Genomic DNA, 15,682 nt, shown 5'->3' on the forward strand with positions numbered 1-15,682 from the left:
ATGTCTTTTAGGAGACACAAGGGGCTGGCAGAATCATATCCTTTCAAGTTCTATTAATAGGTTTCCATATTTCATTTTGTAATCAGAATTTTCATGAATTAAAACTATTGTGAGGTTTTCTCTCAATTTGGTTCTTCTTAGAACTATATTCTTGACATTTCAAGTCTGATCTTGTTGTGTTAAACCTTAGATACTTCGGGTTCTTAGATTGCTATCTATCGGGTCCAAGTCCTTGAACATTGAATGTATAAGGTTCGGGTTTATACTTGTTAGTATAGGTTCTTCCTTGTTCTTTGTTCTTATCTTAATTTCTAGCACCTTGAATTCCTTCTTTATCTATCTTTTATTCATCATTTCTTAAGCCATTTTCGTCCATAACATTAACCATACAACCCCATTATCACCCTTGTTTTTCAAGTAAGTTTACTGCAGATGAATTGCTTACTTCGTTCTAGATCCGTTACAATCGAAGAGGTCCTCAACCAACGGGCTGACTCGTATCATATGGTAATCAGAGCAAAGGTTTGAACCAAGTAAGAAATTCATCTTGAAAGTAAAAAAATATATTTCAAAAATTCAAAAAAAGAAAAGAAAAGAAAAGTTTTGGTCTTAAGAGAAATGCAATTACCTTGTTCTTCAACATTGAAATGCTTTGATTCAACCCAAACTGCAGCACCTTTGATTGTATCAGTGACAGTCTCGTTGTAAGAATTTCTTTGTAGTAAGTTTTACTAATTTCTTTTTATCTCTCATTTCTTTGTTTTTCCTTTAAATTTGTAGCTTTTCCTTTCATTATTTTTCCAATCTCCATTAACCTTTTGTTGTTTCCTATAACTGACACACTTGACAGATTCTGAAAGATCGAATTTAGTTTGTAAAAGAACTGATTACGAGGGAACGAGTGGAAAAGGCACATTGAGCGTGTGAGATCAGAAGGGGAGACAGAAAAGAGCCATTAAAAGTTTCTCCCGAGTGAAACCCGAGTGTTGAGTGATTGAGTGTCAATTCTGATTTCTTTGGAGTGAAATTGTGAGAATCTTTGTGTGTATATTGTGAGGTCCTATATACATTAATTATTTTCTTTGTGTGTTGTCTTGTTTTGTTTCATTAATATGGCAGGTTCTAGTAATAGCAATCCGAGTGACCAACCACCAAATTTGTAAATGCAAGCCATTACCAGTGAGATACAAAGGATGCTAAGGGCTGAACTTGAGGCTTTACATTCTAGAATGGATAAAATCGATAGAGGATACCAATCTCATCATAATAAAGAGATTAATGATGAAAATGAAATTGACCAACCTCCAAGACTAAATCAGAGACATGGACGTGCACTTGATGATAATTTGGCTAACATTAAAGTTGTAATTCCATCTTTTCAGGGACGAACAGATCCTGATGCATATTTGGCGTGAGAGAGTAAAGTTGAACATATTTTTTAGTGTTATAATTACTTGGAACAAAAGAAGGTTTGTTTGGCAGCAATAGAGTTTATTAATTATGCTCTCATTTGGTGGGATCAATTGTTGATCAGTAGACGAAGAACCGGTGAGGGTCCAGTGAACACATGGGCAGAAATGAAACGAATCATGAGAAAACGGTTTGTTCCATTTCATTAGCAACGTGATTTATTTTAGAAGTTACAAAACTTGAAACAAGGTAATCGAAGTGTTGAAGATTACTTCAAGGAGATGGAAATGGCCATGATGCGTGCAAATATCGAGGAAGATAAAGAATCAACTATGGCATGTTTTCTTGCAGGTTTGAATTTTGAAGTTGCTAACGATATTGAGTTGCAACATTATGTCGAGTTGGAGATGGAAAATCTTCTTACCGAGGTAATACTCCTTCTAAAGTTTTGTTTAATCCATTAGTTACTCCTAACAATTCCAGGAAACAAACACCAATTAAGATTAAGGAAAGAACGAACATGAGTAGTCCAAAGCCTTCCGTTGTTGAAGATGGACTTGGAAAGCAACATATACAACCAGAACGCACAAGAGACATCCAATGTTTCAAATTCCTTGGCAGAGGGCATGTGTTAAGTCAGTGTCCTAACTGAAGGACAATGGTGACACGTGTGAATGGGGAAATAGAGTCTGAATCTGAAGATGATGAGCAAGACACCCCTTTAGTGGACGATGATGAAGATGATGAGCAAGTACAAACTTATGCAACAGGTGAAGCACTTGTAGTTAAGAGAAGTTTGAATGCACAACTGATTCGAGATGAGCAGCAGCGCGATAACATCTTTCATACAAGATGTATTGTAAATGGTAAGGTATGTGTTGTGATTATTGATAGTAGCAGTTGTACTAACGTTGCAAGTACTATTATGGTTGACAAATTAGGACTGAAAATGACAAATCATCCCAATCCATACAAGCTACAGTGGTTGAATGATTCTAGAGAGTTAAGGGTCACTAAACAAGTTCTTGTGCCATTTTCCATTGGAAAGTACAAGGATGAAGTGTTGTGTGATGTTGTGTCAATGGATGGCACTAATTTGTTGTTGGGACGTTTGTGGCAGTTCGATAAAAAGGTGATGCATGATGGTTTCACAAATAGATATTCTTTTATGAATGCAGGTAAGAAAATCGCCTTAGCACCTTTGACACAAAGTCAAGTGCAAGAAGATCAAGTTCGTTTGAAAAGGAATAGTGAAGAAGCCAAATGGAAGAAAAAGGTGAGCGTGTATGCAAGCAGAAGAGAAATCAGGAAATGTCTTTCCTCTCAACAGTCTTTACTTGTTTTAATGTATAAGGAGCATTGTTTATTGGCTGAAATTCCCCCTGATTTGCTTATGTCTATTACATCTCTTTTGCAGGAATTTGAAGATGTGTTTCCGGATGAGACACCGAGTGGATTGCCACCTATTCGGGCATTGAACACCATATTGATTTTATTTCAAGAACCACTATTCCAAATAGGCCAGCATATCGAAGTAATCCCAAAGAAATGAAAAAAATTCAGAATCAAATCAATGAGTTTATGGAGAAGGGTTACATTCGAGAGAGCTTGATTCCGTGTGCTGTACCAGTGTTGTTGGTACCAAAGAAGGATGAAACGTGGAGAATGTGTGTAGATTGTCGAGCTGTGAATCAGATTTTTATCAAGTATCGACATCCTATCCCTCGTTTTGATGATATGCTTGATGAATTATATGGTGCGAGTATCTTCTCCAAGGTGGATTTAAAGAGTAGATATCATCAGATTCAAATGCGAGATGGTGATAAATGGAAGACAACCTTCAAAATGAAATTAGGTTTGTATGAATGGTTAGTGATGCCTTTTGGTTTAACTAATGCACCTAGCACGTTTATGCGACTAATGAATCATGTTTTACGACCTTATATTGGAAAGTACTACGTTTTGTATTTTGATGACATTCTTATCTACAACAAGTCGTTGCAGGAACATGAGGAGCATTTGAGAAATGTTCTTGGCACGTTGAGAAAAGAAAGGTTGTTCGGTAATTTACCAAAATGCGTATTTTGTACTAACAAACTTACCTTTCTTGGTTTCATTGTTAGTGCCCAGGGTGTAGAAGTTGATCCTGAAAAGGTGAAGGCAATTTAGGAATGGCCTCGACCGACGTCGATAAGTCAAGTTAGATCTTTTCATGGTTTAGCTAGTTTTTATCGTCGATTCGTATCTAACTTCAGTGCCATTACCACACCCTTAACAGGAATTATAAAGAAGAATTCAATCTTCAATTGGGGTAATGAATAGGAGGAAGCCTTTTAAAAAATAAAGGATTGTTTGACTAAGGCATCAGTGTTAGCCTTGCCTAATTTTGATAAAATGTTTGAGATTGAGTGTGATGCTTCAGGTATAGGAAGTCTTATCATAGGAAAAGTGACCTATTGCATATTTCAGTGAGAAGTTGAGTGGTGCCACCTTAAACTATCCGGTTTATAATAAGGAGATGTATGCATTAGTTCGATCACTTGAGACGTGGTATCTCTATCTTTTGCCGAAAGAGTTTGTGATTCACACCGATCATGAGGCCTTGAAACACATTACAGGTCAACATAAATTGAATAAAAGGCATGCTAAGTGGGTTGAATTTTTGGAGTCTTTTCCTTATGTTATTCGATATAAAAAGGGTAAAGACAATGTTGTAACGGATGCCTTGTCCCGTAGGAATGTACTTCTGAATTATTTGGACTCTCATTTAATTGGTTTTGCTTATATTAAAGACTTATATGCCACTGAACCCGATTTTGGAGAAAGATATATGTCATGTGAGAAAGGTGCAGATGAGAAGTTTTATCGACATGATGACTATCTTTTCAAAGAAGGAATAATCTGTATTCTCAAGGGTCAATTCGAAAAGTCCTAATTCGAGAAGCACATGAAGGTGGACTTATGGGAAATTTTGGAGTTACTAAGACGTTGCACATTCTAAAGGAGCATCTATTTTGGCCTAAGATGTGTCGGGACGTTGAAATAATAAGTGAACATTGTGTAACATGTAAGAAAGCACAATCGAAGGTTCTACCACACGGTATGTATTTGCCTTTACCTATTCCTGATTCTCTTTGGCTGGACATTTCGATGGATTTTGTGTTGGGATTGCCTAGAACTAGGATAGGTAGAGATAATATTTTTGTTATGGTTGATAGGTTTTCAAAGATGGCACATTTCATTGCGTGTCATAAAATTGATGATGCTATTAATGTGGCCAGCTTGTTTTTCAAGGAGGTTGTCCGTTTACATGAAATTCTTAGGTCTATTGTTTCTAACAGGGATGTTAAGTTCTTGAGTCATTTCTGGAGAACTCTTTAGTGCAAATTGGGAACGAAACTGAAGTTTTCCACTTCTCGTCATCCTCAAACTGATGGACAAACTGAGGTTGTAAATCGAGTTTTATATACTTTATTGCGCTCCATCATTAAAAAGAACATTAAGACATGAGAAGATTGTTTACCGCATGTTGAGTTTGCCTATAACCATTCTGTTCTTTCTGCTACTAAATTTTCACCATTTGAGATTGTTTATGGCTTTAATCCTTTAACTCCAATGGACTTGTTGCCCTTACCTCAAGAACATATTATGAACAGGGCAGAAAGTCCAAGGAAGACTATGTGAAAAGGTTGCATCAGCAGGTTAAGGAAAATCTAGAGGAAGAACTCAACAGTACGAGAAGCAAGCAAATAAATGACGTAAGCGAGTTACCTTCGATGTTGGAGATTGGGTTTGGGTTCATTTTCGAAAGGAACATTTTCTAGCCCAACTACGTTCTAAGTTATTACCACGAGGAGATGGTTCGTTTCAAGTGTTGGAGAAAGTGAACGAAAATGCTTATAAGTTGGACTTACCGGGTGAATTCAACGTAAGTGCTACATTTAACATTTCTGATTTATCCCCTTATGATGTTTCTTTAGATTTGAGGTCAAATCTTTTTCAAGAAGGGAGGGATGATGTGAGCACATTTACGACAACAAAGGAAGCTGATCCGGAGGTCTTACCAATAGGACCTATCACACGTTCTAATCAGCATGTATTCGTTCATTCATATCACATATTTAATTAGCTTGTTTCATGCATGTGTTACACATTCCTTACTTATGTTATCATATCAATTGCATTGTTATATTAGCCATGGCATCATGTGTTACATTGGAATGTTACTTATTATTTATTCATGAACTTGAGCATTGTAATTTATATACATTTTTGTATTTGGTGCAAGGTACATTCCAGGCAGTCAACTGGAGAGTTCACGTCAGTCATAATTATTGCCACTTTTGAACATGTTCCAAGCATCTTTGGGTGTTGAAGTCTTATTATCATTTATTCCACTATATCTTAGCTTTCCAACGCACTTTTAATCAAATCAATATGATATTTGATGCTCGTGATATGGCCAAATTACTGAAGATAGTGCAGGCTGGAAATAAGTACAGGATTGTAGCCATTCATCTCCTTCAAAGAACTTATGCATGAGAGGCATTATTGGAGGCATGATTCATGTTTGGGACATCTTGATGAATCATTTGTAAGACCCCTACAACTTAGTGGAGCATTTTAGAAGACAAACAACTTGGTGGAGCATTTGGGAGACACAAACAACTCACAAGAATCTGGGCAACTAGTGGAACACTAAGGATGAACTCAAGGCTAGCTAATCACCACCAGACCTTGTTTTGCTAACCAATTAACCACTCAAGAAAGCTTATACACGTCCAAGATAGTGCATATGACCAGAAAACCAGCATTTCATATTAATTATGTATTAAGTTATGTCTTTTAGGAGACATGAGGGGCTGGCTGAATCATATCCTTTCAAGTTCTATTAATAGGTTTCTATTTTTCATTTTGTAATCAGAATTTTCATGAATTAAAACTATTGTGAGGTTTTCTCTTAATTTGGTTCTTCTTAGAACTATCTTATTGACATTTCAAGTCTGATCTTGTTGTGTTAAACCTTAGATACTTCGGGTTCTTAGATTCTTATCTAACGGGTCCAAGTCCTTGAACATTGAACGTATAAGGTTTGGGTTTATACTTGTTAGTATATGTTCTTCCTTGTTCTTTGTTCTTATCTTATTTTTCAGCACCTTGAGTTCCTTTTTTATCTATCCTTTATTCATCATTTCTTAAGCCATTTTCGTCCATAACATTAACCATACAAGCCCATTATCACCCTTCAGAGGAATTTCTTACTTCATTCTAGATCCGTTACAATCGAAGAGGTCCTCAACCAACGGCCTGAATCGTATCAATAAAGGTTAGGAAGTTTGGTCCAAAGGATCTTTCCACCCTTGCTCATTTGCTTTTTCTTGGCTTTATTTCTTTTTTTAGCCTTTTGTTGATCATTTAGACTATCTTTATTGTTAGTCTTTAAAGTTAGTTTTGATGAACTTTGATCAACTTTCCTATATTTATAAGGGAATTTATTTTCAAATAATGATGCATTATTTGATTCTATTATTTTGTTCTTGTGAATCACAGGGTTCTTTGGTTTATACACAAGAAATCGATACACAGTGCTATGTTATGCATAGAAAATGAAAATGCAATCCACAATTTTAGGACATATTTTCATTTTCTTCAATAATGGGGCCATTACCTTGGCGAGACACCCCCACATTTTCAAGTGTTTGTAGAGAGATTTTCGACCTTCTCATAACTCATATGGTGTCTTATTCTTTTTCTTCTGGGTACCTTATTTAAAAGGTAATTAGCTGAAAGAACAGCTTCCCCCCACATGTTCTATGATAACCCCGAGCTTCCTAACAAGGCATTGATATTTTCTTTTAGAGTTCAATTTTTCCACTCAACTACTCTATTTTATTGAGGAGAATACGATGGTGATACTTTATGAAAAATACCATGTTGTAAACAAAATTCACCGAATGGTTCAACCTATTCACCACCATGATCACTTCTCACCATCTTAATCCTTTTATTAAGTTGGGTTTTGACATTCTTCTTATAAAGTATAAATTTCTCTAAAGCTTCATCTTTGCTCTTTAGAAAATACATATACCAGTACTTTGTGTTATCATCAATGAAAGTAATAAAATATTTATTCCATCATCTTGTTTGAACAAATTTCAAGTCACAAACTTCCTTATGTATTAAATCAAGCGGTTCAATATTTCTTTCAACAGTTTGAAAAGATGACCTTGTTAATTTTACCTCAATACATGTTTCACATCTATGATTATAATTAATATGAAATGAATAGATGTGTTATAAGTTAATTAGTCTACGGAGAGTATTATAATTAACATGTCCAAGCCTACCATGTCATAAATTAAATGACTCAAGCATATAAAAGAAAGAAGAAACGACATTCTTATTCATATTTTTGGCTTTTACAGAGATAGCATTGAGTTTTCACATATCATTCAATACATATCCTCTACACAAAAACATTCCCCTTAGATAAACTCAACTTTTGGGATTTAATTATCATTCTAAAGTCGTGAACACTTAAAAGTGTTCCAAAAACAAGGTTTTTCCGTATGTCAGGAACATACAACACATTATATAACTTGAGTTCTTTGTTGAAGTCATTTTCAAGACCATAATACCATTCTATTTGATCTTGGAAGTTGTGACATTGCCCATATAGAGCTTTTCCCTATTTTCATAAGGTATCAATTTAGAAAAAGAGTTATTTTCGCAACAAATATGACGCATGACTATAGTATTAAGACACTATTCTCTTGGATTAGAGTCAATCAGGTTGACTACAAAGATCACAACACATAGATCTATATACTCAACATCCTTAGCAATTCTTTCCACAACATTAGCCTCGTGAGTTTTGTCTTTCTTTGGCTTTCCAAATTCGGAGGACTTGTGCCCCATCTTCCCACAGTTGTAGCACTTTCCTTGAAATTTATCCTTCTTGGAAATTCCACCTTTAGGTCCCAACTTTGAACTATTTTTGGGTTGGTTTTCCTTTTTGAAGTTAAAGACTTCTATCGCGTTTACCTTAGTATCTTTGAAGAAGGCTTCTTTATTAAGATTTTTGGCATTGATTATGTTATTTTCTTCTATTTGAAGTTTAACAATCAGTTCTTCTACTGAAATTTCATTCCTTTGTGCTTCAGATGATTCTTGAAGTCACTCCATCCCGGAGGTAGTTTTTCAATAATAGTTGCTACTTGAAAAGATTTGCCTATGACAATTCTTTCAACAAGAATTTCATGAACAATCAATTAGACTTTCTCCACTTGATTTAATACTAGTTTAGAATCAACCATAGTATATACAACTAAAAATTTTTAACTCTTGTATCTTCAACTTGTATTTGTGGTCTAATGCCTACCATAATTTCTTAGCAGTTTCATAAATTGCATTCACAAGATACAGTGAATCCTGTAAACTATTAAGAATATAGGTTTGACATATGAAGTAAATGTGCTTCCAAGCATCAACAAAATTAAAGGCGGTAATATTATCTACCTCTCATTCTACCTTTCACTCTTTAAAAACATGAGGATATTCCTTAAAGAACTTAGCAAGATTCATTGTGGTCAAATAGAACAACATCTTTTGTTGCCATGTCTTGAAATTCTACCCATAGAATTTTGTTTACTTTTTATTGTAGTTAACCACCATTGCCAGTTGACTCCCATTTAGATTTGGATTATAAATGGGAACCATTATTCTAGCATCCAGCTGGGTAAACCGATGGAGCTTACTGCCTCCATTAGTCTGTAAAAGAAATAGAACCAGAATTAGTATTAATTCCAATAAACAGAAAATTAATTCTCGTTTATTTTTGATTTTGTGATTGGACATAATCATTGTTTTGAAAAAATCAGTAGCCAATGTTACTTTAACGATAATTTCTGTTAAACAAATTTATCCACTCTAAGATTAAGCAAACCCATTGAAACGACATAATAAATTCCGAAAATAAATTTATTTACTATCTTGATTTTACCATGATTTCCGAATTATCTCGGATCAAAGAGAGGTAAAAGAAGAGAAGAGAAAAAATATGTCTCAAGATTGTTAACAGTATAACAATCAAAGACGATAAAAATTGGGAAAAAATTAGACACTAGTAGGAGTTGCAACAACCCTTTCACTAAAAGAATCAATCTGCAAATAAATTTAACATCAATGTCAAACAAACTGTCACAAACTGAAATTCAAACATTCCACCAATTGAAATTATATATAAACAACTATGGTATATTCACAACAAAACTAAACATTTCACAAACTGAAATTCAAACATTACACCAACTAAAATTTTGTATGAACTGCTACAAGCAGGAATTCTATATAAATTATAAAAAATGCATAGAAATCACAAATATAAAATATAAAATATTTCATCAACTAAAATTCTATACATATAAACCAAATTCAATTTAAACATTTCAAATTCCATTCATACAAGTTAAATTCAATTCAAACATCTTATTGTTTAGTCAAACAAAATTCAAGTTAAACATTCAAAATTCTATTCATACAAACCAAATTCAATTAAAATATGTTACTACTGTTGGATAAAATTATATAATTGTGGGCACATATGTACAATGTTATCATATAGTATGACAAAAAATTAAGTGACCAATTATGTGACATGTGTCCCAGGTATTAAAGTGTCATAGAATTAAAGTTTAGATACCATAAGTTGTATTTATAATCTCACGAGAGACAAAATTATAAATACTTAATAGATTTATCTAATATTCATTTTATATAAAGAGGTAGTGGTCCCCAAGAAATAGGTTAACTTGTATTACTCTTATCCCCGTCAGAGAGTTTTACGACATGAGAAAATATATCTTCTTAGAAGATCACAACCAAATAAAGATTCAAGGATTTCAACCTATCAATTAATTGAGTTACGCTTCTGCATCTAGTATTTTATTCTTGATGGTTTGACATAATTAAGTAATGATTAATTTTCATATTTATTATGATTTGGTTCTAACAAGTGTTATCAATGTCTCGCCATATTAAATTATTAAGAATCAATTGATTTTAGGGTTTAAAATTTATGGGATTAAAACTTTTCACATAAAATTTTAGTATATCGTTTAGTAGGGGTGAGCATTTGATCGAGTCGAGTCAAAAAATTTCGATTTATTTGAGTTGATGAGTCGTATTTTATAACTCAAACTTAACTTGAAATTTTTTCGAGTCAAGTCAAGTTTAAGAAATTCGAGTCGAGTTGTTTGAATTTCTATACATATAGTATTATAGTACATATTTATTCCAATTTTTTGACTTTCTCTAATCATAATATATATATATATATTCATGTTCTTTTCACATTGCAATGTCAATTACTATATCACATACAATATAAAATTATAAAATATATTTACAATATTATATTTCAAAGAATTTATTTTGCGGTTAAAAGATTAATGGGAGTATAAAGGAGTCAAAGAATTGATGTGAATAAAGAATTTATAAACAATTGTAGTCAAAAGAGTAAATTGAGTAAAATGCAAAGTTAAATTACTGAATTAAAAAAAGAGTATATTTTTTATTAAGAAAATAAGAATTGAAGTTACATAAGTTTTCTATAGTGGTAGGGGAGCATGTGGTTTAAATTTGGTCAAAAATACTTAAAATGAAGGATGAATTGAAGAAATTGGAAATCATGCAAAATTAAGGGATTAAATTGAAAAAAATAAAAAATTTATTATCAAAAGTGGAATTTAAAGTGCATATGTATTCTATGCTGGTTTAGGAGCATGTGGTTCAAATTTGGTGAAATTTTGATTTAAAATGAAAGAATAATTGAAGGAATAGGAAATCAAGGACCAAATCATAAATCTTTCAAAAATAATTATCCAAAATTTTGTTTTTTTGAGTTACTTGAAATTTTGAAATTTTAACTCGACTCAAACTCGAAAATTGAATTGATAATTCGAGTTGACTCAAATAACTCGAATCGAATAACTAGAAATTAAGAAAAAAAATTAATTTTTTTGAGTCAAGTATAGTTTTGCTCTCCATTACCGTTTAGGGTTTATACATTACAACTTGAACGAATATTATTATTATTTTTATTCGTAGTCTAGTCCATGTGATTTTTGTACTCAATTTGCAGTGCTTTGATTATGAACTATTTTACTTTGATTTCGCGCGAATACTGCATTGATATATAAGGGAGATTCTGATTGCATTTGTGCGATAACATAAGAGTTCTAAATTTCCATCAACGTGGCGCCCTATGTGAAATTGTGAGAAATCATTTGGCTTTTGAATCATGAAAGCATTTAAAGTATGGTTCCGCCTCATATGTTGCGCATATAGACTCGTATAGTTCTGTCTTGAGCATTTATTTTGTTTGTCTTTTTATACTATATGCTATCATATATATATAAGTTCTAGCTCTCAAAAGTAGAAAAGTAGATTGATGTCATATAACAAGAATATAAATATATACAAGATAATAAAGTTTGAGAACTTATCTCATTACTTAAAGGTGCAAAGTTGATTGGTTCTAAATGGATATCTAAAACAAAAATGGATACAAATGGTGATATTGAGAGGTATAAGACATGTCTTGTATTTAAAGGTTATACTCATAAAGAATACATTAACTTTGTAGAGTTTTTCTCTCTTGTTTCATTGAAAGAGTCTTTCAAGATAATCCTGATACTTGTTGCTCGTATTTGATCTTAATTTATGTAAGTTGGATTTCAAGACTTTGTTTCTCAATGTAACATTGATGAGATGATTTATATTGTGCAATTAGAAAATTGTGTCTAATGATACAAAATTAATGATATACAAATTAAGAAAATTCATCTATGGACTTAAGTATGACCCTCTTCAATGATATAACAAATTTCATTAAGTGATTATTTCGTTTGGCTTTAAGATAAATTTGGTTGATGATGGTATATACTGCAAGTTTAGTGAGAGTAAACCAAGTGATACCCCTTGTTGCCAAAAGAAACAAATTTAGTTTTGATCAGTGCTCTAAGAATTATTTTGAAACTAAGAAAATGAAAAAATGTTCCTTATGCTTCAAAAATAAATAAAGTGATTAATATATACTCAGGTTTGTACGAATTCAATTGTATCGTATGACTTTTGGATATTAAGCAAATATTTAAGTAATTTGGGTATGAATCATTGGATAACAACCAAATGATTCATACGATATAAGAACAAAATATTACATGCTCACATATCATAAGTCTATTTAGTAGAAGATCATCAGGTTTACGAACTTCGACTTATTGAAATATGGATGCAAAAAAAAAAAAAAAATCACATGGACTACTAATTATAGATTGAATAAAAATACTACTTAAGTTATTTTGTAACAACAAAGTTACAATCCTTTATTCAATATATAACAAAAACATCTGAAGTCTAAACACACAGACATTATGTTTATGATTGTTAAAGAAAATTCACAGTGATTTGTTTATAGAGCATATTGGTACAAACTCCTTTGGAGTCTTGATGCAACCTCAACCTAAGTAAATAAGCTCTAAATAATAATTCTTTTGGAGAGTTATCACCCCTGAACCTAAGTGTATGCTTTTTCTCAAGCAACTTCAATGGATGAAATGCAACTAAACTAAATAATGTTGCCAAGATAAGTCAGAATTTTAACTCATTTTTAATTCCCAAAATTGTCATTACTACCACTGATGTGATAACATTAACTGATCTCAAATTCAGAAATGCATTATTCTCTTACCAAAATCAGAATTCATAGAGTGGTGTAGTGTGCAAGCAAGGTGTATCCAATCAATACTTAGCAAAATTAGAATGTGTAACATATTCATATCTTCATTTATTGTTGGAGTCAGTGTCAGGCACCTCTGATATTTTCCTTTTCTAATGCTAAAGCCATTGTTAGGCACCTTTAGCATTTTTTGTTTTTATTTCATTGCTAGAGCCAATGTTAAGCACATATAGCATATTAGAAAATTCATCATCATTTTTATTTCATTTTTTTATTAAACTAGAGCCAATTTCAAGCACCTCTAGCATATCTAGAATTTCAATGTTAGCTACAATACCTACTCATAATGTGAGATTTTCAGGGTTTAACTATTTCTAATATCTCTAGGTTAGATACAATACCTACTAATACTAGAAATTGGCATTGGGTAATTGCTTAATATCTTTTCCCAGCACCCTTTCAGAGTCACATCAAGATTTTCTTCATCAATTCCTCCCTTTGCTTCCTTCACAATTCTCTCCACTGCTTCCATGATAATATTTATGACAATGGCATCCTCCTCTTCTTCTACAAAAACATCCCTATCAGTTTTGTCTTTGTTCAAATGGAAGGATTATCGTGCCATCTCTTCATTACATGTACCTCTTCATCCTCATCCAAGATGTTCACTTCCTCAGTTTCATCATCATCGTCCTCATCAGCAGTAATCAGGTCAATATTTCTTCCTTCATCATTTTCCAAAGATTTAGCATTACTAGTGGATTTATTCTCAATATCACTCATGGGAATCAGGGCAAGTCTCTTATAATTTACGGCAGAAACGTCGGGAATCCAACAAATGCCTACGGTAATTTCCTCTTCAACATATTTCTAATAGCTTTGTCCATTGTTTGTGCATAATTCCAATAATTAACTTGAGCTTGGTGCATTTACAATGCATGGCTCATCATTGATATAAGCCCATTCTGCTTTGCTTCTGATCGCTTGTAAATGTATATGCTAAGGCAAGCAATTCTGTGCAAGTATACGCAATTGAATCAAGTAATATAGGGTATATGAGTTATCATCTCCTCAGGGATTGGTTTAGAAATTGATCTTCACCACAACTAGAACTAATCGTCACAAACTAATTCCTACTATCTTATCAACTTAAAAACTAATATTAATAAAATAAGGAAATATTATAAGATTGCAAAAAAGTTGGGTCAAGGCAAAATAAATATGTAGAACATTGAAATAAACAAAATAAAGACAAATGTTGATTTAACTATAATTCATACAACCTCACATATTCAGACTCATCACAGAGCACTTATGCTAAACTTTTGTATTGGCAACAATTAATCTGAATCTAGAATGAATTATTATGATTTGCTTAAGCTGCCCGACAGGATTACTAGGTATTCTTAGACGGTTGCTATGGAATACTCCTAAGCGTCAACTACAACCCTTGGTTTGTCAGACTGTTGTTGTAGCAATACCTCTCAGCGTGAACTATAGGCGTTGTCTATCCTACTCTAGCGTCTATCCCTTTTAGTCGATTGAAACCCGCTCCTTATCTCTAAGGTAGACAAGTTAGAACTTCACCATCCCGGATTCATTCCATTGTTCATGTAGATCTATCTTAATTCTCTCGAATCTAAGAATCACTATCTAGACAAAAGGCGATCTCTCGATGCTCTTAAAGTGCCAAGACATGTTTTACCAAAAGCCCAGGTGATCTCTCGATGCTCTTACAGTGTCAAGGTAAAATATTTAAACAATGAACATAACAGTCATGAGCAAAACATAATTCATCATTCATAAAACAGAAAATAATTGTTTAGGCAAAACAAAGTTTAACACCGAGTAAGACAGTCATGATGCTATCAAAAAGTCATCCAAGATTCAACAATTAATACAACCCCAAATATATAAAGATATTAAGAACAAAGGAAGAACGACTCCTAAAATCGGGGGCTCTGTCGTGACAATTTTGATCAGCATCGCGCTTGTCTTGGTAATCAGCCTCTTTCGAGACCTGATCACCGCTCTGCTACAGCCTGGTTATGGAGGACACCAAGGAAGGTCGGTTGGTAAATGGTGGGAAAGCAATGCAGTTGCTCGCTCACGCCTTAAGTAAAGCTATTCTCTTTTCTTCCTTTTTTCTCTTTTTTGGCCGTTACAACTAGTTATTTATAGGGAATAATCTCCCAGGGCTTCGTATAATTTGGAGATTCCTTAAATAACCATTGTTATATGCTCAAGCTAAAAAAGAAAAGGCGGCTGGCGGTTGTCAGACTATTTAAGGCTTGCTTGCACGTGAAGTAGTTCATCCAGCTGGCGTGTGACATAGGCGATTTCGTCATACCCGTTTCAGACTCTTCAGATAAACCTTGCCTCGGTGAGATAAATCTGCTCTTCACGTTCTTATCTATTCCATTGGCCTTTGCAAATTACATTGTCACGACTGAAATGTTCTTCCTCTGTAAGTTTCCTGCACATACACAATCCACACAAACCCTTTCTCCTTAGCAACATCAGTCAAACCAA

The sequence above is a fragment of the Hibiscus syriacus genome, unplaced genomic scaffold, assembly GCF_006381635.1.
Source record: "Hibiscus syriacus cultivar Baekdansim isolate YM2019G1 unplaced genomic scaffold, ASM638163v2 tig00110307_pilon, whole genome shotgun sequence".
In the NCBI taxonomy this organism is placed as follows: domain Eukaryota; kingdom Viridiplantae; phylum Streptophyta; class Magnoliopsida; order Malvales; family Malvaceae; genus Hibiscus; species Hibiscus syriacus.